This window comes from Varroa jacobsoni, unplaced genomic scaffold, assembly GCF_002532875.2.
Source record: "Varroa jacobsoni isolate VJ856 unplaced genomic scaffold, vjacob_1.0 scaffold_664, whole genome shotgun sequence".
NCBI lineage: Eukaryota > Metazoa > Arthropoda > Arachnida > Mesostigmata > Varroidae > Varroa > Varroa jacobsoni.
In genome coordinates, this window is record NW_019213566.1 from 168,933 (window position 1) to 192,694 (window position 23,762).

General features: G+C 41.1%; 2 long non-coding RNA genes across 6 annotated transcripts in view; one reads left to right on the forward strand and one right to left on the reverse strand.

The window, feature by feature from the left end:
- Positions 1-2,479: 2,479 nt before the first annotated feature.
- LOC111262469 (uncharacterized) lies at positions 2,480-15,047 on the reverse strand. Its single transcript, XR_002681621.2, has 3 exons — positions 13,850-15,047; positions 3,528-3,973; positions 2,480-3,259 (listed from the first exon to the last, which is right to left on the reverse strand). It is a non-coding gene; the product is annotated as an uncharacterized LOC111262469 (long non-coding RNA).
- Positions 5,181-23,762, forward strand: part of LOC111262468 (uncharacterized) — a 39,657-nt gene continuing 21,075 nt past the window's right edge. For 3 of the 5 annotated variants that reach the window (XR_015311914.1, XR_015311917.1, XR_015311915.1), the window contains exon 1: positions 23,314-23,620. This is a non-coding gene — a long non-coding RNA (uncharacterized LOC111262468). Of the gene's footprint in view, positions 5,408-23,313; positions 23,621-23,762 lie in introns of those variants that run through there. The other 2 variants (XR_002681620.2, XR_015311916.1) reach the window with 1 other exon arrangement.

A 23,762-nucleotide genomic window follows, 5' to 3' on the forward strand; every position in this document is an offset into this window, starting at 1 on the left:
AAGCAGTTAAGACCACATTAGCAGCTATTTGTAGGAAAATTGTTACCTTGCACTTCTCTACAGGAACAAGTTGAGACAAGTTTTACGTTTAACGAAAATGTATTACGTAAACATCAAATAAAACACAGCTTAGACTGAGACGAAGAGACCGACATCTGACGGAAAGCTACCGGGGCAAAAGTTTGCCAAGCACAAAAAGGATCTTTGATTATTTACAATCGAGCGTAGTTTGGACTAGCAGCCACTCGTTTAGTCGTTCATTTATACCAAAAGTCATGTAGTGTTTACATTTAATATTGCCCGAAAAGGAACGAGCTTTCTAATCTATTGTTATAACCAGCCAACAGCTTGGACAAAATCATGATTCAGCACTACAAGCATATGATTTTATCAAATTATCACGTAGTTGCATGGAATTATGCTGGTTACCTTTTACTTTTTGTCTAGTCTATTTCGAATAAAAAAAAAAACCGTTCAGATATTTTACAGCTGCGGACGGCACATTATTATTTCCCCCCTGAGAACCCCTTCAAATTATAGGTTGCCTCTCTTGTTTAATCCATCTACCAAATCTGTTAGATACCCGTCGTCTTACGCTGTTGTTTACAATGATAAATCGACAACATAGATATTACGTATATATGTCATGTAGGTAGTATGTCTCCTCCATCCGTGGCATAAACAGTTTTACCGCTGCCCCTTTCGGTAGACTCTCATGATCGGCATAGCTAGCTTCTACATATCCAACTGATTTATTGTGTGCAGCATCTTGTTGGCCATATTGGCTACATCACGCTCTCCTTGTAGACATGTGATCCAGACCGCAGACACGGGACACAAACACATGGCGAAAGCCCAATGGTCTGTTGGGATCGAAGAGCAAGGGAGAGTAACATCACAACATCAAACGGGACGAGTGCGGACAACCTGCATTTACTTGCGTAACGATTCGGATGGTCACTGATTTCGGCAACTGGCCAATGTATGGCGCGGTGCGAGATAGTATGCCCTCTGTTAATTCATAATGAAACGTTTATGAGGCGCGATCACGTCGGATAATAACTCAAAAGTGCTTTTCGGCCGACGGGCATACTAGTCGCCTTTGGAGCTAACTGTTGAGTTAGCTCCAAAGGTGCCATGAACAAGGGATTCCACACAGTCTCTTCGCTTCACTTATGGCTATGTAGTGGGTAAGGGATAGTACGAAAACCTATTAAACTGGCCATCGGGACCCTTTTCTCTCTACGACCCGTCTATTACGCGTGCTTACTTGCATGTCTGTCGTTTCAATTGAGGGGCATGTTGTTTTGTTATAATTAAACAAGGTTCGTTCGAAAATGCTTTCGACGAGTCTCGTCTTGCGTTGTAATTGTATTTAATTTGGTGTATTTGGTACTAATTTCAACTTAGTATCTAGAATTCGTTTTTTTTTTCTTCCTTTATATTAAGAGAGAATATATTTATGAATTAACGATGGTCAATTTGTAAGCTGATAGGCCAGAAGTTCAATTTTGCATTTGTCACTATATTATTTGTGCTCACGGATCTCTAGCAGCGATATTCTGTCACGCACTGAACGCTTGTCGCCTACTTAAAGGATCAAAGAAAACCGTCATCGTTGTCAAGTGGTTTGTCCACCAGATCCCGAATGTCTGTCGATAAAAACCCCCCTTCTGTTCTCTCTCTTTCCTTCTCTAAGTGGTAAATTCCAAGCTGCCCTTGGTTCTACAGTCGAGCTCTGCAACCTGACTTCTGCGTTTTCTCGACCGCTGCCCCCCATGAATTTGAACGACAATCCTGATCTAGGTCGTTTGCTTCCGTTCGCTGAAATTCGCTGGTTTAGCTGGTAAGGGGTTCGTTCTCTGATCAGTGCGACGTGACCCCCCTCCGCAAATGTCATTTGCTTATCTTGTTTGTGATCATCATAGTCACCAGTCTACCACTACACGGCCCACTGGCGCTAATGGTGACAGGGAAATTCGACGTTGAACGTTCATCCTGCCAGCAAATTGGGATCTGTTCTCCGACTTGTGGATGGCGCAGATATCGGATTTTGGTAAAGAGAAGGAGCGTGATGAAGCTGCGTTTCTTCGCCAGCGTTCAAGACGACCCGGTAAAAAAAGATGGCCTGCTGCATCTAGATTCGTTCATTCATGTAATGCGTCATGCCACGTGTTTATAGTGTGTGGCCAGCCGAAGTGATGAAATTTCTTCCATCTCAATCGTCGAATCAATACTCTCCTGCTTCGCTTTTGGTCTTCGTAATGGCAGGTACTTGTTGAAGTACGATTACCCTCTACACAGAAAACCGTTTTTTGCAGAAGGGAACGCGTATCGAACTGAAGTGCATATTTCTCATAGCCTGCTCATGTTTTATCTGCGATGCCAGAAAAAACAAGTACCTTAAAGCATTCGAAATTGTAAAACGAGGCAAGTACAAAACTTTATCGATTATAAGTAATTGACTGAATACCGTTAGAGCTGTCTATTGGAGGCGATAGCTCAAGTCCCTGACGGGTTTTATTGTTCAAGATGCATGTTCAGATGTCATTCCTTCCATAGAATCTACGATTTCTTTTGTAACATTCACTAACTGTTATAGGTATAATAATGACATACTTTGTTTCATGCACATACGATGTGTGCATCTGGTTTAATGTAGAATATAAGTTAAAGATCCGAATATACAACTCCGTTTCATCAGAAGGTTAAAAGCATAAAATGCATATAAATAATAGTCCATCCAGGCCTCATTGCCTTATCTCGTTCGTTTTTCGCCTTCTAGTCCAGCTAAGATAGATGTCAATCTCTCCGAGATTCGAGTTAGAAACTACCCTTATATCTGTATTACGACAAGTTCTTCCTGTAGATTCTTGCCAAACGATTCGGGACGTAGATACTTATTTCGAGAGAGTCGTATTAAAAAAAAATAGGATCTCTCTTGACTGGTGTGGCCTGCGCCTTTCCACCAGGACCGATTTGGCTAATTGAGTTGTTGAGTGACATGGTTGTTTTTGACATCACTCCTTCTTCATTACCATTCGTGTCGCGTGGGAGCCTTGCCTGCGTCTTGTGTTCCTATCAGGGAAGAGCAAGATTTGGACCGAGCGACTTCTTACACAAGGGCTTTACGACATTAGTCATCCCATCTGCCAGCCGCCTTCGCTGTCGTCGCTATTGCGTGACATGCAGCTGTCTGAGCCGAAAAAGTTACTACTGGGGCAACGTCCGCTTGATGGCGACAAGCTTCCTGTAATAACTACGATAAAGAGCACTTAAAGAGGGGTGGTATAAGGTCGTAGACGAGGATGGAAAAATTACTGCTGAACGTCAAATAAAAAAAAACGTTGTATTGCGCAACAGATGAGTGCAAGCCATTAACTATGATTTATGTATAACTTGAATTAGCAGCATTGATGACATAATAATAACAATGATAATTTTTATGATTGTTATTTAGTTGAGGATTTTCTAGCGGAAATTACTTGTAGACTAACGAAGCAAAGTACAGAACTGTATTAGCGTACCTTGTCCCGTAAAAAGTGTACCAATCGTGCGGCCATTTTTCCAAGCTTAGTCGTATAACTGCCCCACGTATAGCATCTACGGAACGGAACATTAACCCGGTTTAACGTTTTATCGGTTCGTAAATGGAACTTGAACGCAACTGTTTGTATACAGTCTATATTGTCGTATGGCTAGATTTAGCTGTATTACTTTGTGTTCTTTTCTAAGACATGGCTGATACAGATGCCCAACAAGCGTATGTACGTCATTACATTCATATCATAGGCCTTTTTCACGAAAAAGCTAATAAATAAATCTGCTCCACCGTTGCCTATAATATATATATGTATGGTACATTTGTTTGAGTAGTACTATCAACCATTCCCACTATTTGCGGTGGGCCAAATTGCAGGTAAGTAATTCACCGGGCGCTCATTGTTTCCGCAGTAGGGTTTCTGAATATCGCCTGGAAAAAGGGTACGCAATACAATTTTCTAAGTAACTAGGAAATGGAGTCATGGGGTTTCGGCATGAGGAAACGATACCTATCTTGGAGCACAAATTATTGTCGAACTTTATCTGCCCCCCCCCCCCCCCGCCCGTCTAATAAGCTGAAAAGTGTTCGCTTTATGCTTCGAACAGTAACATCACTGTTTTTACTTAGCTGTACATTTTATTTGCTTAAAAATCAACATATTTTAATTACTAAATACTACTTAAATCATGAACCTCTATTACATGATGAACAGGTAGTGATTAGTTGAATGAAGCTGCCGATCGCGTAGCAGGCACTCCAGCTAGTGTTTTTTTTCTCATATAAGTTGTATAAACGTTATTATTTTTTATACAAGAGACACGCACTAGCAAAGCGTGTCCATCCATGAATGTATATACTGGGTGTTCCCAACGCAATGTTAGTTCTCTAATGATATTAGAATGCGAAGTCGCTGACATCTTCTGTCGTCCTTAATACCAGCTGGCCTATTGCCCATTTTGCGCGATAATTGATTTTGCTACACGATTATTTAAGATGTTCCTCCCTCCCTCCCTAACGGAAACGTCGTATGTCTGTATCTTGAATAGTTTTATGAATTAAATTAATTAAATGCTGCGAAAAATGGCAGTACATAGTAAACATTATAATAGTTTATACCGGTGTATAAAACTCATGAAACCGTAGCGTTGAACAGCTGAATAAGGCCGTTATGGGTATTGATTTGCATATGTGGCAACTTTTCTGCACGCATCGTGACTATCTAATTAACCAGCACCGCCCTAAGGGAACAAATTATATAAGCATTCTGTGGGGGCAACGGTAAGCGCAGCACTTGCTACACGTTTAATACGCATCACATTTCGAAATTAGCTAACGTTCAAACGATGTAATATTATTGCAAGCTTTATTTCTATTCGAGCTTAAAATCGGCGTCAGCTGTCCGATACTTGCAGCGTCTGCTCGATCAACTCGAGGTACGGAGCTAATGCTAGCTCTATTAACGCTCTATCAATGATCGCTAACAAAAACTGTGGCTATTCGAGGTTAAGCTTTGTCTAGCTGCACATATCAATCTGTAACGTAATCTAAGATGTCTATGGGTATTCATAATGGCACTATATAGATAACACCATTTCCTAGCGGGTAGCACGCGGCGGCGTATCGAAAACCAACTATTTCTCCTTTGCCTTTCTCACGAAGATAGTCGTCTGCTTCGTCGGCGTTCGTAACTACTGAGAATCACAAAAACAATCACGGTAGTCACTAGTCCGCGGCGAAAAGACACGCTGGAGTGCTCTAAAAGGCTGTGTCGATAAAGGGTTCAATCAAAGTCGAACAAGCACGCGCCGAGAAGTACTACCAACAGCGATAACTTATCTGTTAAATATTAGCCTGGTTGCATCTGTAAGTTACTTTTTATCCTGCGAGCATTTTACACTCCGTTTGGTTCGCACGCTTCGGAACATTTTACGACGAATCGTCCCTGTTATTGTCACCAGTGCATTTAATCATAAATTCAGATATGTTTATATTCAGCATTTTTATTAGCGTTACTTTTCCGTCGCGCATAACACGGAATGAGTTGTATCAAAAACACAGAATGTGCCAAATGATTTTTTAGCCATATCTGAAATTTACATAGACGGAGAACTTGTTGCTGTCAATATAATGTTGCAGCTCGTTCACATTGTTTCCAATATTAGGAACTGTAAACTTTTTCTTTTCCCAATCGAGTTATTCTTTCCTATCCAATCCGTTAGGTTGATTTAGTCTCCCTGTACAATACTATATGTCATAAACGTTGCTACCTTCCTAACAATGAAATTTTTAGGATCGAAGCTATAAAGTTGAAATGGCCGAAGGTTAGTTTACTTTACCGATCTTTATGAGTATATCACGCTATATTATATTTCGACCGCCGCTGTCACCGTCCTTACCCTTTTTGCTGAGACAATAGATACGCGCTGTCGCAATCTAACCGTATTCGTCCAACAACGACTATTTCCCCTAAGCGCTTCCTAGCCAAACTCGCTATTGATAGCAGATGTGTACTACAACACTGGGGCCGTACCTGGCTTGAAAATCCCAAATTCACGGTATTTTATTTTATACGTGTTCCATACAACAGGTACTTGAATGCCATTAGGTACTGATTGGTTCCCGGCGCGAGTGTGTCGTCGTAAGCTGCAGACTGAATTTCCATCAGGATTATTTAGCAAAGTAAACTCTGTAGCCATGAGCACCGGTTTTTTGGTGTCAGCATAGCTGCTGCTGCTGCTGATAGCGCGATGGCAGATTTTCCAATCTAGAATTCTATTGAATAGGTGGAATATCACCCGCTCGACCTTTGGACTACAGCCTAATCTCAGTTGTCAGGTGCTGTCGCGAATACTGGCAGAAATGATACAGGTCGCGTTTGTGGTTCAGGCCTCTGTGACGAACTCTTAGAAACCATCAATATGGACGCTAGAATCGACTTTGTATAGGTTCCAGTGGGTCAGACGCGGACTGCTCGGACAAATAATAACAGCGACACTCTTTCAAAGAACAGCAAAAAGCGGTCCACCGCTTAACAAAAAGCCGTGATTCTGTGCAGAAACATTTGGTGGCATCGACGAGTACATTTGAGATTCCTACGTCAAAAAGCATTGATTAGAGCATTCAGTAATTTTCATATGAGGTTCATCCGTATTAGGTTAGCAACCGATGAGGTAGGCGGGGTTCTATGGCTATTAAAGCCTGAAGTCGTTGTAGGCAAACCACCAGAGGGATCAGTTAGGTGGAGAGAAGTCAATCAAGATGACAGTGGACCGGTATTAAACGCTTTTAAGTATTTCAGGGGAAGTACGATGCTGCTTATTGGCACACAACAAAAAACTCCGCTAAGATTACATAGATATAGAAATGTGTGCTATATTTAGTTTGCCCATCTCCAGTAGTACTCGAACGAGCTAATGTGACTGCATTAGAAAATTCATTGCTTTTGTTAAGCCTGGCCAGATTGTTACAGAGCCAAATGTTATACATTTAAAGTGTTGAAATAATTCTAGCGGCAATTGAAACGAACATAAATGTTCACGCAAGCTAATGGCAGCGCCGTTAGCGTCCCTTGTACTAACCATTGAGGCCACGCTAAACGACTATCGCGCCGCTAGTCTAACTTCGAAGCGTTATCTTGTCGCAGGACATCCATTGTCTTGAGTCCTGTGTGCAGAAGATATTTTTCGAAAATGTACTCTGTTACCTTTGAGCGTAAATCACCGTTCCCTTACGTCAAACACTGGGAACTGTGGGCTGTCACATCGCCATGTTTAGGGCTAGGGGATACAGACAATTGGTCGATTGTGCTACAACCGAGTCTTAACAACTGCTTCTCTTACAGAGCCGCGGTAGACATGGAAAACGGGTGTGTTGCTAGGCGTGGAGAAGCAATTAGATTAGCCATTGATGATGAACCGGGTCAAAAAGTATCAGACAACAAGCTGATGGGCCCAATAATTGCGCATGTGTTAGTCCAATGGTGGAGTACTATTTAACCGGCATTTAAAAATGATGAAAGAGTGGCGTCATTTAAGTTCGTTCGTTGACTATAGGCTGGGTAATATACGAGTTAGTGGCTCTAAAAAGCAATGAAATTGATTTTTTTTTTTAATACAATATGCAGTGATTGCCACATACAGAAGCTGTTAGATATCCTCGAAGTTGACTGTCGCTTCGGGCCAGCGAGTTTTCGGGTCACAGTCACACACTAATTGCAGGATACCGTGTATGATTAGAATCAATATGAAAGTACGCGTATACATATGGTTCGATTCGGGCGTGTTTCGTTTAAGTATTTTAGCTTGGCCGACCCCCGGCCTTTAAGTGTTCCACAGATTTCGACTCTGGCGTTTCCTTGAACCTTATTAATACGGGTAGTACAGAAGCATTTAGGTGCTTAGCTTCGTGACCAGGCAACCTTAATATTTGTCCTTCTGGCTTTGTCGTATTCTCTTTTTTTCTATAAAAACGTTTTTTTTTTTTTTTTTTATTGAAAAAGACTCTCATAAAATTGTTCTATGCGGATTTAGAGATTCTGCACAGGTATTTCACAATTGACTATGACCTCAGTTGTCACCAGCATAAACTTCTACCTGTTGTAGCTAGTCAATTAGGACCACCGATTTATGATCATTATCGTTATTTAAATATTTCCACTTTGCTAGATAGTCATTAGCTACTGTAACCAATTATTTCCAATGTTTGTAAATGTTGGAAGGAAAGCATATTAAAAATAACCGCGTTTTTGAAAAAAAAAAAGTATGTCTCGAGCTAAGTGTTTAGCTCTACGGTATGTGTTCGAATTCAACTAAGCTGTCGAACGGTTAGGGCCTGGGTATTGCAGATCGTCATTACACTTCCATTTGACTGAATCGAGGACACAACGGTAGGACCCGGGGCGGTGAAGAAATAAACAGCTGGCAGTGATGACCTATAGATGTTTCAGTCGACTTCGACACTTATACCGTTTGAACAAATCGTAACTTTCCTACTACTAAATTTCTTGCCCATTTGTAGTGAAGCTATACGAACTCATAGGGTCGAAGTTCTTATCTAAGAGCCTCAGTTACAGTTTATGACAAGCGGTATTTTTCTATATATATATCTATATATATATATATATATATATCTATAATATACAATAGATAAATAAAATAACACGAAACGTATTCTTATGCATAGCTGGTTAATTCTGCATACAATTAACTGATACTGGATAAGATATATGAAGTCTCACAAACTATTACTAGTATCATTAAAACTATAGTACCCCGCAAAATCATTGTGCAGAAGCTACTTTATAGCAATAGAATCAAAAGTTCATTATAACTAATGCCAGTTTCATGACTCTGACCCCTTTTACGCCCAGATGCATATCACGTAGAAAACAGACCAGTTAATCAAAATAAACGGGTCATATATTTCCTCTAGGCAGTCTACATTGAGGCCTTCTGTATCATGGTAGTCCTCCTGCGCCCCCTTATCCCTAACTCTGCTTGCTGGCAGTTTCGTCGAGGTGTGATATCCTGTTTTTCTGTTCCGCTATAACTTGTATTATAACCTGCCTCGTGGTGGCATGATGATTCACGCTAATTGAGGATATTTGCCGCGTACGCATTTTGGTTAAATGTCATTGTTTCGACGACGGCGCGTCACACAATGATGCCCCGGTCAGTATCGGTGATGTACCGTTTTACTGGCTCCTGCTGCTGTATAATAATAATGACTTTTCTCGATCATTCTCTTTCATTCCGCGGCTTCTATGTAGCGGTGAGCGACAATCACAGGCATTACTATACCCATTGTGACTATGAACAGCGCATTAAGCTTTCATACGCCTTAATGGCAAACTGGTAGTGTGCCGCTTATAGTACAATTGAAGTAGCAACGGCTGGCCGGCCGGCCGTCATACCAGCCCACCAACCAATGTCTGAATATTGAGCGTCGTTATTTCACAGCCGGCCATTGTTATTGTCGGCGATGCTTGCCACCCAAATTCGTTAACCCAACGCAGCCAGAGGCCTTGACTCGCGCCACTCTCGAAAACGACTTTAATGCACGTCTACTTCGTAGATTTACGGTCGAGAGCTACATTTATAGATATATATACATACATACGATACGAGCTAGGTGGCCTCCCTCCGTGTGCTTTGCAACGTCCATGGATGGCACATCCATACATACATACATACATACATACACACATACAGATACAAGCACGCACTCTGTGCAACGCCGCACACGAGCGTACCCATAGAGGTCCTATTGGTCGACATCCACATAACCAATTTATATTGGCGTTAGCGTTAACATGCATACCTTCTATATGGCAGTCCAGTCAATGTGTTTTCCTGTGTACCCTTGATCGTATCGTGGCAGACGACGTTTATCATACTCGGCGTATTTTCTTTTTCTCTCTCTCTCTCGAATGAGCAAAGGAGGCAAAAGGGGAGGGGCACATGAATATTGAAAGAGACTGAGAGAGATACAGTGGGTGAGCAGGCGAACGAGAAAAACTGTTACTGAACCAAAACCGTTTAACGGAAACACGTCGCACCGTAAATTAGCTTCACCCAGCCTATCAAATAGTTTGGCTTCCGAGGCGGTGGACAAACGACACCTAACAGACGAATGGGGACCTTTCCCATGCGAGTGTAGGCTAGCAACAACAAATTTAGCCCCCAGCCGTTGCTGAAGTTGTTTGGCAATAAAAAGAACGTTCGTTTCCACATTATAGATGTAAACGGTTAACTATTACACGCAGTTTGTTGATGACTTCGCTATTCGTTTTTGCGAGAACGGTTTGGCTCTGGCGCAAAATGCGGGACACTGTTGTAATACCGCAAGCTAGCCGACGTACGAGATCAATTTAATACAATGACGATTTAATGATCGAGACTATATAAAGGTAGGAAAAAAAATACCGCAAGAACCCCCCAAGTAATGACCGAGGCGGGCAACTATTGGGCCAGATCAAACTAATAATAAAGTAATAATGGTGCTTAGTGAAGCGTTGACGTGAACGATTCAAGAGAGAGTGCGTGGCTGAGGGTGGGTTCCTTTCGTATTTGATAGAAAATAAGCCTCCCATATGCCGGACACACCAACAAAGGGCAAGACCACCCTTCGTACTGCTGCAACTACATAGATATTGAAATCCAACTTAATAATTCTTTTCTAATTCGCATGAATTATACAGCGTAACAGCATATTAACAGTTTGATTCCAAAGAAAGCCTGAATATAAATTATACATTTTTTTTTTTTTCATTACAAGGCTAGATTCTAAAAGAACTGTTTGTATAAAGACGGACACTGTTCGTCATATCACATCATTAGGGGTCCTACAATATCGGCAATTTCACATGGCCAATCTTCGTGTCGATTTTACCTGCGCTATCCACAGATATTACCTTTTCAGTTATCTCGTAAGCGAGGTGTTTAAGGTGGTGCCGAACTAACAGCCATGACGCTTGGGTTTGAGGTTTAATTACTTTTTCACACTATCGGAGTCCTCAATAACGCAACAAACAAATTCATAGAACATTGCGATCTTTACTGTTATCTTCCTGCTACAAATGAAAGCATACCATGACGTTTCTCATCATGACACACTAAATAGGATTTCAGCTGAGAGTTAGCTGTACCGTTTATTATTATTCGATTCACAATCACCGGAGGGCCTACACAGTTGGTACCATACCCCCTTAGTTGGGTTCTATAGCTAAACCCACTATAACCACTAATTGCGTTTGAAACAACCCAGGTCTGTATGCTATTTTGGTTGACCGTTTGGTCAAAAGACTGCTATCGTTTGCAATGCGTACGATATCAGATACTCAGAGCACCATGGTGGCATCTTCCCGAGTCTTTATGTATTGAGAGCTCTGTCCTGTCGATCAATCGATATCACATATGTATGTATGTGTGACGGTAGCCTTCATCGGCAATATGGTACGTGTGTGTGGTGTTGTTTAAATGCCTTATTCACAACCAGTCCTAACCGGCGTCGCAGCTGGCACGACGTAAGGTTGTTGCTGAATCTTCATAGGTCTCGTTGCTATATCTTGCCGCTAACCTCATGGTAGAACTGTGTTCAACCTGCAGTCTTTCACATGTCACGGTTTTGTGCCATACAGAGGCTAATTCGAAGTATGGCACGAGTTTACTGAATACAGGTTATCAATAAATACCTGATCTACCTTTTCATGGTTTAAGGACATTGTGATTCAGGAAAAAGGGGTGACAGAGCTAACCCTTAGTAGCGTTAATCTATTTTTACCTTACCTTTTTTCGTTATCTTTTCGGAGTTCCGTATGGTAGTCATCTATTTTGAAGGCCTTTTCTCCCTAACTTGTACAGATTTCAGATGAACCTCTCCGCTAACTTAGTCTTAAGTCACTTGCAGTGCTATCAAATAGGCATACATTTATATGAGCAGAGATCATGGGAGAATGGTGATTCCCCCTGCCGGAAACTGCCTACATTTATATTAATTTACTATTTTAAAAGTATTTTCTTTTAAATTCGCTCGTTATTCTTTAAGTGCATTGCCCATCTGCGTCCGTTCATGTATTTACGAGCTTCTTTTTTTATTGTTTGCATGATCTTAGTATAGTGATCAGCCCCACATATTGTCTCAATACAGGAGGGCGTTCATACATTCGAGCCTAAATTTGTCAGATAAAAATCTATTTGTGATCCATCCAACGCAGCGCTTTAAAAATCCTCAATGTACAGCATAAGCTTAACTTAAAAAGTCTTACATTAAATATAATAGTTCTAATATTAGCTTCTAATGTTCGGTCATGTCTGTTCTGCGGAGTATAAAAGCTGGATGGCAATAACTGCCGCTCCTAAAAAGTGGCATACATCAAAATAGCTTAGTTGTCCTATACAAGGCTCCGTCAAACCTATACTCCTTCAAGATATATAATTATCTAGAGACGTTGACGCTTTACCCCCTTTTGATATACTTTAAATTTACTTTTAGTTAGTTCATTTGTTTATTGATTTTTATTTCAACGTTAATTTCGACAGAGTTTTCGAATCGAAGCAAATTTTTTCCTTTGGCATTGGTCCTATTTACTGCCTAAACGGCCCGATTTTCTTTTTTTTTTTATGGATTTTCATTGGAGATCATGCTATGAAACAACAGGTGGCAAACGACCTCTCTGTATCGCATCGCGCTCACAAAACGATTTTCGTACAGCTTCAACTTTTCATCTTTCTTTATTTCTTAAAATTGCTTAAATGATAGTGTCTCACTATTTGGTTTAAAACATTTCACTATTAAACTTGGTTCCATAGTTCGGGAAGTGCACAATAGTTCCTACAACTTGATCCTTGAAGTAGATAGAATAGGTGAAGAAAAAGAGTGAGTCGGCCTAAAAAGCTATTTTTAATGGGTAGACAAACAATTATTACGGCCATCTTTTCCATCTCGAAGAGTCTTAAAAGTTCTCAAGAGCCCTCACTGTGTACGACGCACACACCATCTATATCTACGGCATATGCCACGGTTACTATTCCAGTATATCCGAGTCCGGCAGCCTGATGGGCAAAAAAGACAGTCGTTAAAAGTACAAATTCGTTATCGTCCTATCAGTAGCAAAGTTTCACCCTTTTCTAGGTGACTGCTTGCCTCCTGGTTAACGGTTGGCTACGTTCCTGGAAGGATAATAAACTTCAGCGATCAATACGTCGATTTTGTGGTATAAGCGAAAGACGAGCTCTCTTGAGTGAAGTGAACCATTGCGAGGCAATCAGCTAACGTTAGTCATCAATATGCGATTTGAAAAAAGGCGGGGTAGAAGAAGCTTGCTGGTTCATATCAGTTTGTATAAATTTCTTCATTCTCCTTCTCAAGTATCACTCTTGAGGAAAATTTAGAGCAACGACTAATTTTGAAAGTAAATAAGGCCATTAAGTTACAGTTGGAATCTATCAAACGATGCATAATGAATACTTAAATTTGTTATCTGTTTTTACCTTTATCTTATATTGACGTCAATTCTTGTTGAAGTAAATAAACGGTTCCTTCAATGTATTCCGAAAGTCGGCTGAATCTAGTAGAGTATTGGAAATAGCATCAGGCTAACTTTCCCAACAAAGCAATAATTGCATTGCCATTGCTAAAGCAAACGTGTTCTCTTTAAATCTAGCACGTGATTAGCCTGCTTACCATAGTAGTTATATATCTAAAGTTTAACCTAAAATTTAACTAAGTGTTGTACTTAGCTAAAATTTCTAAATAATTCGTAGGGTTGAGCAGAATCTTTTAAGGTGAAGGAGTCAGTGAACTTACCCCTTATTAAGCCGTCGTTTCATATCCCTTCAAATACTTTCTTTAGAACAGCCCATTTCCGACTCGCACAATGCTGCTGTTCATAGTAGCGTCACCAAGATGTCCGCTGCTTTTTTCTCTCCAACGGTACATATCCGGAATTAGCGTACGTTACCACGTGATGAAGTCTTGGTTGCCCTATCGTCGAAGCGTTCCTACTGTGATTTCTTTTTGTCCGAGTCCGCCTTCACGCACAATGCCAACATTGCCTCTGCGCGACGTAACTACGTTTTTATCCGACATTTCTATGCGCGCCGTGGACACTTGGCAAGAACAACTAACCGACCAGAGTAAGTTTCCTGTCTACCAGGAAGTAGCATACGTCTGCATACTTTTCGTCCTACTCAACGTCGCTACTATTAACCGCCGCTACCATCAGTTCCTTCCTACTTCTGCTGCCTCGCTTGCTACGTTTTCTACTCGTCCTGCTGCTGCTGCGACGTCCCCGCTGGCACTGGATTGATGCTGTTTCCTCTGCGAGTACGGGGTTCCAACAGTCCGACACCGTCTAGTCTCCAGCCGGTTGCTATAAACTGATCCGCGTTCAGATGCGAACCTGAATTGCCCACCGTCACCCATCGTTTTCACGCTGCCAGCGCGCTTCTTCAAGCTGTTTTTATGTCCCGCCACATTTCTGTCTCTGTTCATTCGCCTTGGCACGATTCAGTCGCGTGCTTTCGACATACGCCGTTCTCCCTCAGGTGCTCTCCCTCGCTTGGGGCGTACGTTGTCTACGCGCGGTCTTTTCGTTTCTTCGTAATTTCAGCAAAGTGGCACACAAAGCAGGTTGAGATGAAGACTCCGCTCATGGGCACGCCTTTTCCCTGCCTCAGCGCTTTAGCATTTCAGCCACTGCCTTACTCCATACACAGAAGATGTACACACCCTTTTGTAAGCCGTTGCTCTCTTTCTCGTTCACTGACTCACGTCCCCTTAGAAATGGCTACTTTTCCGCTATCTTCTGCCTTCCTTTAATCCACTAGCCATAGAAGTCTTTACAAGGAACCTGAACGAAAGACGATAGACGGAAACGTCATTTTGCATTTGGGAATTTCTGAACGTTTCGGCTACGAGACAGTGAACAGTAGCGCTGTCTGAAATTGCGGCATTTCTCTGTAGAAACAACGCTCTCTGAAAAACCACCAACCGTCAGGACGCGGAGATTGCCACAGGAGCTATCTTTTTCGGCGCGTTGCCATAGATATGTGGACTATATGCGATAGTGGTAAATTCGTATTTCGAGATAGATCGTTGGCTACATAGGGTAATTTCCATGTCTATCCGTGTAGGAAAATGTAATTAGCTATAGATTTGGTAAAAGAATGGGACGCGTACATTTTTATGCACGCTAGGCTTTCGTGTTGCCCATTTTGGCAGAGGCAGGACGTACTAAATAGATCTATAGGGTCAGTGTTGATACTCACTTAGTATTACGATATTATAACAATATTAACTGTTAAAACCAACATGTAAGTGTTTATAGTGGTGAACGAGCTTGGTCGACAAATCTCTTGCAATACGCTCCAACGAAAGGTTCCTCTCATCTGTATGCGTACTACTCTAAAACGCGGCGTTATATGGTGTTTACTTCGAACGCTCTCTTCACGTCGACGTGAGGTGGATTTAGTGCATTGCAACGGATCATAGGGGCGAAACATCATGCATTCTTATTATTAGGCTCCCTTGAAAAAGCATTCATTATCATTTTATCGACACAAATTTCGCTTGAACGGTCGTATGAGCAACATATGATGCATTTTTTGTTTATTATCACGGTAATAATAATAAGATATTACAAGTTAAAGTATGAGATTATATTTAAAAATGGCACGACTCTCTATTTTACGATGATGCATGGGTTGTCTTTGGTTTTGTGATATCATCTCGATATTCGAGAACTAAATACTTCATTATTGCTGTCAGGGAACCAGCAGTGCTTGCATCTGTTTTTTGAGTAAGAAACAATATTGGAGAGCATTGGCTCACTGATTACGACCTGTCTAGGGCATTTTGTGTGGCTGTACAGGATCGCGTCCTCTCATCAGTAGGCGCCCATGTAGGCCGAACGCAACGATTGAAACAGTCAAATATGCCACTTAGCACTGAACGTTTATATATATGCATGTTGAATGTCAATCGAGGGAATAATAACAGCCGTTTGCTGACAGCTGACTAAGAGTAGCATGTTATTAAAAAAAATTGGCCGATCAAAAAAGAGACAGCCATTCATCAGCCCCCTGTATAGAGTTAACGGATCATTGAATTTTCCAACCGGTCGAGTCGATGACAAATAAGTCTAGCATCTGTTGGGTGACGCGATAATTCAGAAATTTCGTTTTTGAGTTCGATATTTTCGTGTAAGTTTTTCAGTATTCGTGTTCGCAAACCACTGAGAGGTAGCTCCCAATCGAAAAAAAAGGCTATTGAACTACTTTAACGGTAAGTTATTTCATCAGTTCAGTAAAATAGTATGACTTTGTGCTAATAAAAGTAGTCGTGTCGCAGAAATGTTTGCGAGGCTTTTTTTTTTTTTTTTTTTATAGCTAGAATTAGGCAAGTCAATGCACACATGAAATTACCCATCAAACAACTTATGTGTAATCGCGACTATCGCAGTAAATAAAATTTCACTCGTAAGCCATTTGACTTCACGCTTATAATGATACGGCACGCAGCTAAGGACGTTACGTTTGTCACGTCTCCCTGAGGCGCAGCTTAAATTTCTTTCGAAAATTAGCAATTCGTTTACCATTTTTACATCGTCGAAAGCAGTCAGACGTTTTTCGATTCGGTCGTTCTAACTAGGAAAACAACTAGCACAACCCATCCAATTGGTCCCTGTCTTCGTTCGTTTTTTAACAATGAGCGCTATTCCTGCGACAAATCCTGCTATTGTAGCTACACTTTTGGTTACCAAGCAGAATGCTTACTTGGCAGATAGGTAGGATCCAGTATATTGACTTGACAGGGGGGACGGCGGCCGAAAAGGCCACCGGCCGTCAGATAATAACGAGCGGCTTACGTTAAGCAGACACCGCCTGGTAGGTCGCTCTTAGCTCACCGGCCAACTTGGCTATCCGACAAGATCTACTCGGTGGATGGAAGACAGTAGAACTTAGATAACGAAGAAAGCTTGACAAGGAGAAGCAATGCCTACCAGTTCAACTCCGTTGTCTGTGGCGTCGTCGTGCCGTCAGAATGGCGTACGTGACCACATTGCAAAGCTCATTTCGGTAGAGGCTCAGTACATTCGTTGCTGGCTCCAACTGTGCAGAATAAGAAGCCTGGGTTAGAAGGCTCAAAGAACGGCCAACTTTCATCGGCAGGAGTCAAAGGAGAGGACACCGTAGACAACCAACTGACCATCGTTCAGTTAGAATATAATCGAAAGAATAGCTCAAACGCTATCTATAGGGCTTACAAGACGTCAATGATTTTGATTTTCTGTTCGCTTCAAGTGAACGAAATAGCGCTAACGATAATGTCTCACTTATTTACGGAAAACTATAACCGTTTCGTCAACGTACGGCTCGTTATTTCGCTCGTGAAACTTTACTCGCGTAAAATAGCGCTGGACAAGAGTAAAGCTGCTCTTTCAAAAATAATCCAATGAACCGATTTAGATTATTGGATATATTGGATAAGATCGTTGATTCAAACTATTTGTTGTGGTGATCGTTTGAACAAAACGATTGAATCTGTTCCACAGCGAAATATTAGATTGTACGTCACCTTTGGGACGAAGCATGTCTGCTTATTTGTATATCTGTATACTACTAAAATATTTGGCCTGTGATTTTCATTTTCGACGAAAAAGTAGCTCAGCCGCAACCTAAGACCGTTAACGTCGTACACTGCTACGCTGTGCTGACCTAACCCCTTCGTTGGTAAATGCACGAGCTCCTACGAGCGGCGTTTCGTAATGGTGCCAGACGTTATCTAGACACTAGCTATGATGAGGCCGTACGGGCAAAATGGCGGCATTTTTTGCCAACCGAACGGAGTTCGAGCATAGCGTTGCCGTGTATTCTTCACTTTCCATCCGCATGGCACCGTTCTTACCCGTTTCGCCGTAGTTACGCTAAGCTTATGTCCGTTCACAGCTCGTACAGGGTCGAGGCCAAGCTCATTATATGGCCGTCTTTTTATCCTGTCTAAATGGCAGACCCAGTCACTCTGTTGTCTGGGCCAGTACCTCGTTAACGTATAACTGTGACCTGATTCCCCAAGCGAGCCGAGAGCCGGAATTTATTTAAATCCGGAACCCGGAAAAGCCGGAAATCATTTAAAAGAAACACGATGATGCTGAAATTCGCCGTAATGTAGCTGCCTTAGAAGTCAAATTTTTTTTCTCGAGCTTTAACAGAAACTCTCCTATACAGATTGTTGGCTACGATATTCCACGAACAAATATAAAAAAAAAGATAGGTTTTCATTGGATATTTTTGGTTCAGTGCTACGTATACCTAAAACGAAGAATATTTGAAGGTGGGACATTTCCCCGTAGTTTAGTTAAGTAGATAATAAAATCTTACATAAAAATATTCTATACTTTGCAACACAATCTATGTTCGGTCAGGAAGGAACGACATTTCGGCTTTACGCACGTAGCCGGAAACGATCCCTATGTATCTACTTCCCTACTGTATCCGTATGTACCCCCCTATGTATCAGCGGGGTGCGACTTGAGAAAGCTTTCAGTAGATGCTGAACGGATAATTTCTGATATTTCTCGCGCAACACCGGGCACGATGGAGCAACGTCGATACACACACCTTCTCCCCTGCAGGGTCGGGTGCCCAGTAATACTAAGATCTACATATCAGTCGTGATATTAGCACGCGTTATGACAACGGATTAGATGATAAGATAATATGAAGACTACCTCGATATTTTTAGAAGTGAAATGTGGACTTCGATTTGCTGAGAAATACAATATATTTATGTTTCATGAGGTTTAGTATACAGGATTCAACTATTGCGTAAAGCGTACTTTTCTCATTGGAGCTATGTTCTTTATAAGTACATTCCCAAACAGGGACTTCATATAATAAGGATCTTAATGGTCTTTTCACGAAATCAAAATAGCATGTACTTCCTTACGTTGAACGCGCACGATTTAAGAGGGTGCCGCAAAGAAACGTTCTTAAAATATTTCTGTAATACGTGCGTTTTTGTAGCTAAGATACTGTACTTCAAAACTATTTTTATTGTCTCATACCGTAAATATTCAGCTACGAGCAGCCGTTGACTTGGATCCATGATCGCCGATGCCAGGAGATGTTGTATGACCTCATCTCGGGGAGACCTGTTGTAAAAGTCACAGCCTCAAATCGATAGAAGGTTTCTATAGTCTCTCTGATTCTAATTCTGGCAGTATATATTTGACGAGCTTATAGCGAGAAAACTTGCTGATCTTTTAACATTCAAGCACAAAGTTGCAGTTAATGCTGTTGAACATTTTGATGCTTCCAATACTTCGTTTTATCCAGGCCCTAAAGCCTATTAGGCTGTTATGAGTAAGCCTTAGTTTACAGTTGTAGAATATACTACACGCAAGCGGGTGCACCGTGTTAACCATTTGGGCTTGAGCTTATAGTTGTATTCACTTGAATAGATCTGACTACCATCTTTGAACTCTGTCAATAATGTATTCATTTTACGTTGTTCCATAACTTTGTTTTTTTTCTTTCTATTAATTGAAATAATAAGTAAGCAATAGGTAAGGTTAGTGATAAACTTCTTCTGATCAATCTTACGCCTATTTCGGGAGTCCCTTCAAATGGAGACTGCTGCAAATACATAGATATAGATATAGAAAAGTGTCGAAACTCATGGTCTATGTTGCTGCAGACAGCAGTTTATTCAATTCATTAATTGTAATAATTTTGATTGACTAGGCCCATAATGGAAATTAATCTATTTTTTTTTTGCGATATAATTGCAATTTGTGTTAGAGTAAGCTGCTATAGCATAGTGAAACTCGGGTATACGAATCTCTGTGCCTTTTCCAATTAGGACTGGTAAAGGGTAATAAGTTAATGTGCAAAATCCATGGCTTTTTTGTATGTTTTTTTTTATAGTTGAGTGTTTATTAGAAGCGATACATCGCCGCTCTCGCAAAAGCTATTTCAGTCAGTGTTTTTCATCTGAAAAGAGCGTCCTCAAAACAGTGAACTAGTTATATATATAAAGTATCAGCTACAACTCTTATATATATATATATATATATATATATATATATATATATATATATATATATGCATGCATGCGTCAAAAGCTTCAAAGTAAGTACTACTTGTAGGGCTTTGCCAATAGCAAGTAGAAATGAAATACTTATTTATGGAGTTATACAGATTTCGAGTATTTTTTTCCCAAAGCATTTTGCCTAGCATTTTTCTCAGCAGTTTTTTGCTTGTAAGATACTAGCGTGTTCCGAAAAAACCATATAGATGGTGCATATGCAGATATGCGTCGAGTATGTTTGAACGTGCGTAAAGGGATAAATCGATCTAGGAGTTCAGGGCTAGATCGAAGATTTGCCTTTTGCATCGAATACAGAAAACGTCGACTAGCAACAGTATATAGCTCGTTAGCGGAAGCAGTGAAGGTAAGATCCTCTTCGGGTTGGTCTGCTGCGATCCCCCGGTTGGATTGCTATCAAGGTTGCACCCCGTAAAAGACCGTTGTGGCACTCCTTAAAACGAAGTTTTTTTTTGATATACTGTGATGCCAGAGTCTCCTGTTGTTTTGAATATTATTTTGCTGGGCCTTACATGGTTGAGATTTGTCCTTTTTTTAGAAATTTGAGGGTTAATATTCAATAAATTCTGTGGTTACTAAAGTCCATTTATAGCCATTTAGCATGGTAGTATAAAGTGAAAGCGCTTGTCAGTTAAATTACCCACTAATCCTTTCTCTTTTCATTTGTTTCTGAGTTTTTTAATGGTAGTTTGCTAGCTTGGCAACCGATTTGACTTTCAGAATCAAGGTCTAATGGTTACGCAGACAAAAGTGCCTATATGCTTCCTTAAGCTGTGCTTGAACGATTTCTGAGTTTCTCTCAGTTTCTTTACAAGTGTCCAGTTGAGGTAGATTCTTTTAAAATGGAAGAAAAAACCCAAAAATAATTTGAAGTGAGCAATGGTATTTCTCACGTGATAGTGGATAACGTATAAGCTCGGAAATGTTAGGTATACGTTCTGGTGTGAGTTCGAATTTGGACAAATAGACACTTCTTGCGGTGCGAAAAGCGATTAGTGTGATAGAACGCGTAAAGGAAATGCCGAACGTAAAACTCGAAACTTTAAGCGGGTGAGGTACTTAACACTTTTAAATTACATTTACATGGAGGAATCCATTGTGAAATCTAAGGCAGTATTATCTTGGATAAGGTGTCGTCTTGAAAACAGGTCAGTTCAGGTTCTTTCGAACTTCTTCAATTATAAGTCTGAGAAGGACTACTAAACATCTTACAGTCTTACACAAAACTGCTTAATACTCATATAGTACAACATCGTCTACTTAATAAGTTTTTCAAACTAAGCATATAATGTGATAATATCTAGAATTTCCGTGATCCCCTTTTGTGTCCGCCAAGCTACGCCGGTCCATCCAAGCATCGAGTTATAGTTCCGCACGCAACTTAAGTTTATTTCTAGATAGATATTATTACCTGCACGAAATGGTAATAATAACATTACATATCTTCTTTAAATACATTAAACAAATATAGTCATTCACAGAGATTCCGCTATCGTCATTTCCTTCCGGTATATAGCACAATGATTAGCCAAGTAAAAAAAAAAACGTTATAACATTCTATTTAGGACTAAATGATCGTATTAACTATAAATCATAGTATTTTTGTTAGAATCATAAATGTAGCATAATTGTGGATGCATTAAAGTGAATTTTTAGTGAACTATGCGTAAGGTAGTACGATCGTTAGTGAAGATGAGGATGCAAAAGTTAAAATCTTCGTCAGCTTGTCAGCTAACGAAAAGATCCTGTAACACCGCTGAATGGCGGTTCCTTCATCGTATCTTTTTGACGTGAGCACGAGATTGCTCGTCGTATATGGAGCTCGTTTTCTGTCCTCCAAACTATACGAGAGTTGTACTGGCTTCGTACCGATTTCTAACTTCCATTTCCCCTTCTTGCCTCGTTTTCTTGTCGTTCAACGCCATTTCTTAATGTCGCCTCGTTGCACAAACAAGGACAGGCCTGGGGCCGTTTATTTCGTAATATCCCATTTGCTCGAACAACACTTTAAGGATAAATTTATTTCAAAAAAATATTTCTGGGCACTCATTAGATACCGACAGGAAAATGTGGGGAGGCCGCTGGAGATGCAATGCGTACATTTAAAGGTGCCCGAATTTTATTTTTTCGTGTGTACCGGCAAAGTTCTCGTGGTTTCTTCGTGTTGCGTCCTGAAAACTTAGGGCCGCAGCACCGTGTCCCATCTTTTAACTAGGATTGGCTCGATCCAGTTTCTCGACTCGATATGTTTTTCCTACTAACGTTCTACGTCGTGACGTTGAGACGGACTTTCGAAACAATGCCCTAAGGTTATCTTTGTAGAAAGAATAGCTATATGGCTGATATATGGTAATATGTATATTACAGATTTCACGCATTTCTTTTTCATCATACAACATACAATTACGCATCATAATGGAATTATTTTGCACGCTGCCTTCTAATTTGGTTTCGTGGAGTGTTCCCATATATCTTACCTATGACTCCATCACGCCATGTTCCGGCTGTTTTGATGGCGTACAATCTAGCAACGCATTGTGTCATTGCCATCGTCGTATGCCGCCACCGTGAGACTATCGACATTTCAAATCAAGTAAAGCCATTGAGGGTTTAAAGCCGTTTCAATGGTTGCCACATGTATCTCTTTCTTCCCAAACGCGCGAATCACTAGTTAACGCTCAACGTATGTATGTATTTGAGTTAGGCTATAACGCCGGTGGCGCGCTGATTCGACTGGTGAATTTCCTAGTTGTGCATCGACAGGGAGAGACACCCTTTTTCTCTGTCTGCTCTAGGAATTACATACAACGCCCTTTACGCTTTATATGGAGTTTTTACGCTCCGACAGCCAGCTCAGTTCCTGGCACAACTGCGGGAATTACCCACTCGACACTCCTATCTGCGTTTACTTCAAAGTGCTACAAGCGGCAAGCCAACCTGAGAGTAGGTCCTATTCAGGGCGGCTATGGCAGGGATTTGAAGCATAAATCTTTATCGAAACGCAACATAGAAACATGTGACAAGCCGACACCGCGTCTGAGCAAAGATTCGAAGGCGGGAGGGGAGGAGGTGCCGACCTAACGCGGTACTAGTGCCGCAGCGATTCGCAAGATATACAAGCGAAATAGCGAAGGGCAAATGTAACCGTGTGTAAAAAGAAACCAGAAGACTATGGAAAGCTTCCAGGGCACCGTTTAGGCTACCGCCTAAGTGGTTGTCTGCTCAACCTAAGTGGAGAAGATGGTTGTAAAAGCCGATATCGTTGGCCCTGTCTATCGGGTGACTATGGTCGAAAAGTACGAAATGTTATAGAGAAAAGGCAACGAACTGAGTTAAGGGGACTAGGCTGAGGAGGTGACCTTAGGGCGGATGCGCCAGCGAGGAAATTGCGAAACCATGTACGTTAATCGAGCGTGGAATAAATGCACGAGACATTACGCAATCGATAAGAGTTTCTCAGTGAGGACGGTACGTTTGGAAAGAGAACCGAAACGCCCCATTCAGGCATCGTTCAATGACGACCATTTATACATATGCACTTCTTCATAACGCCGAGGCTGGCTTTCGGTTCGAGTTCGTTAACACAGGCATAACGAGGATTATTACACGA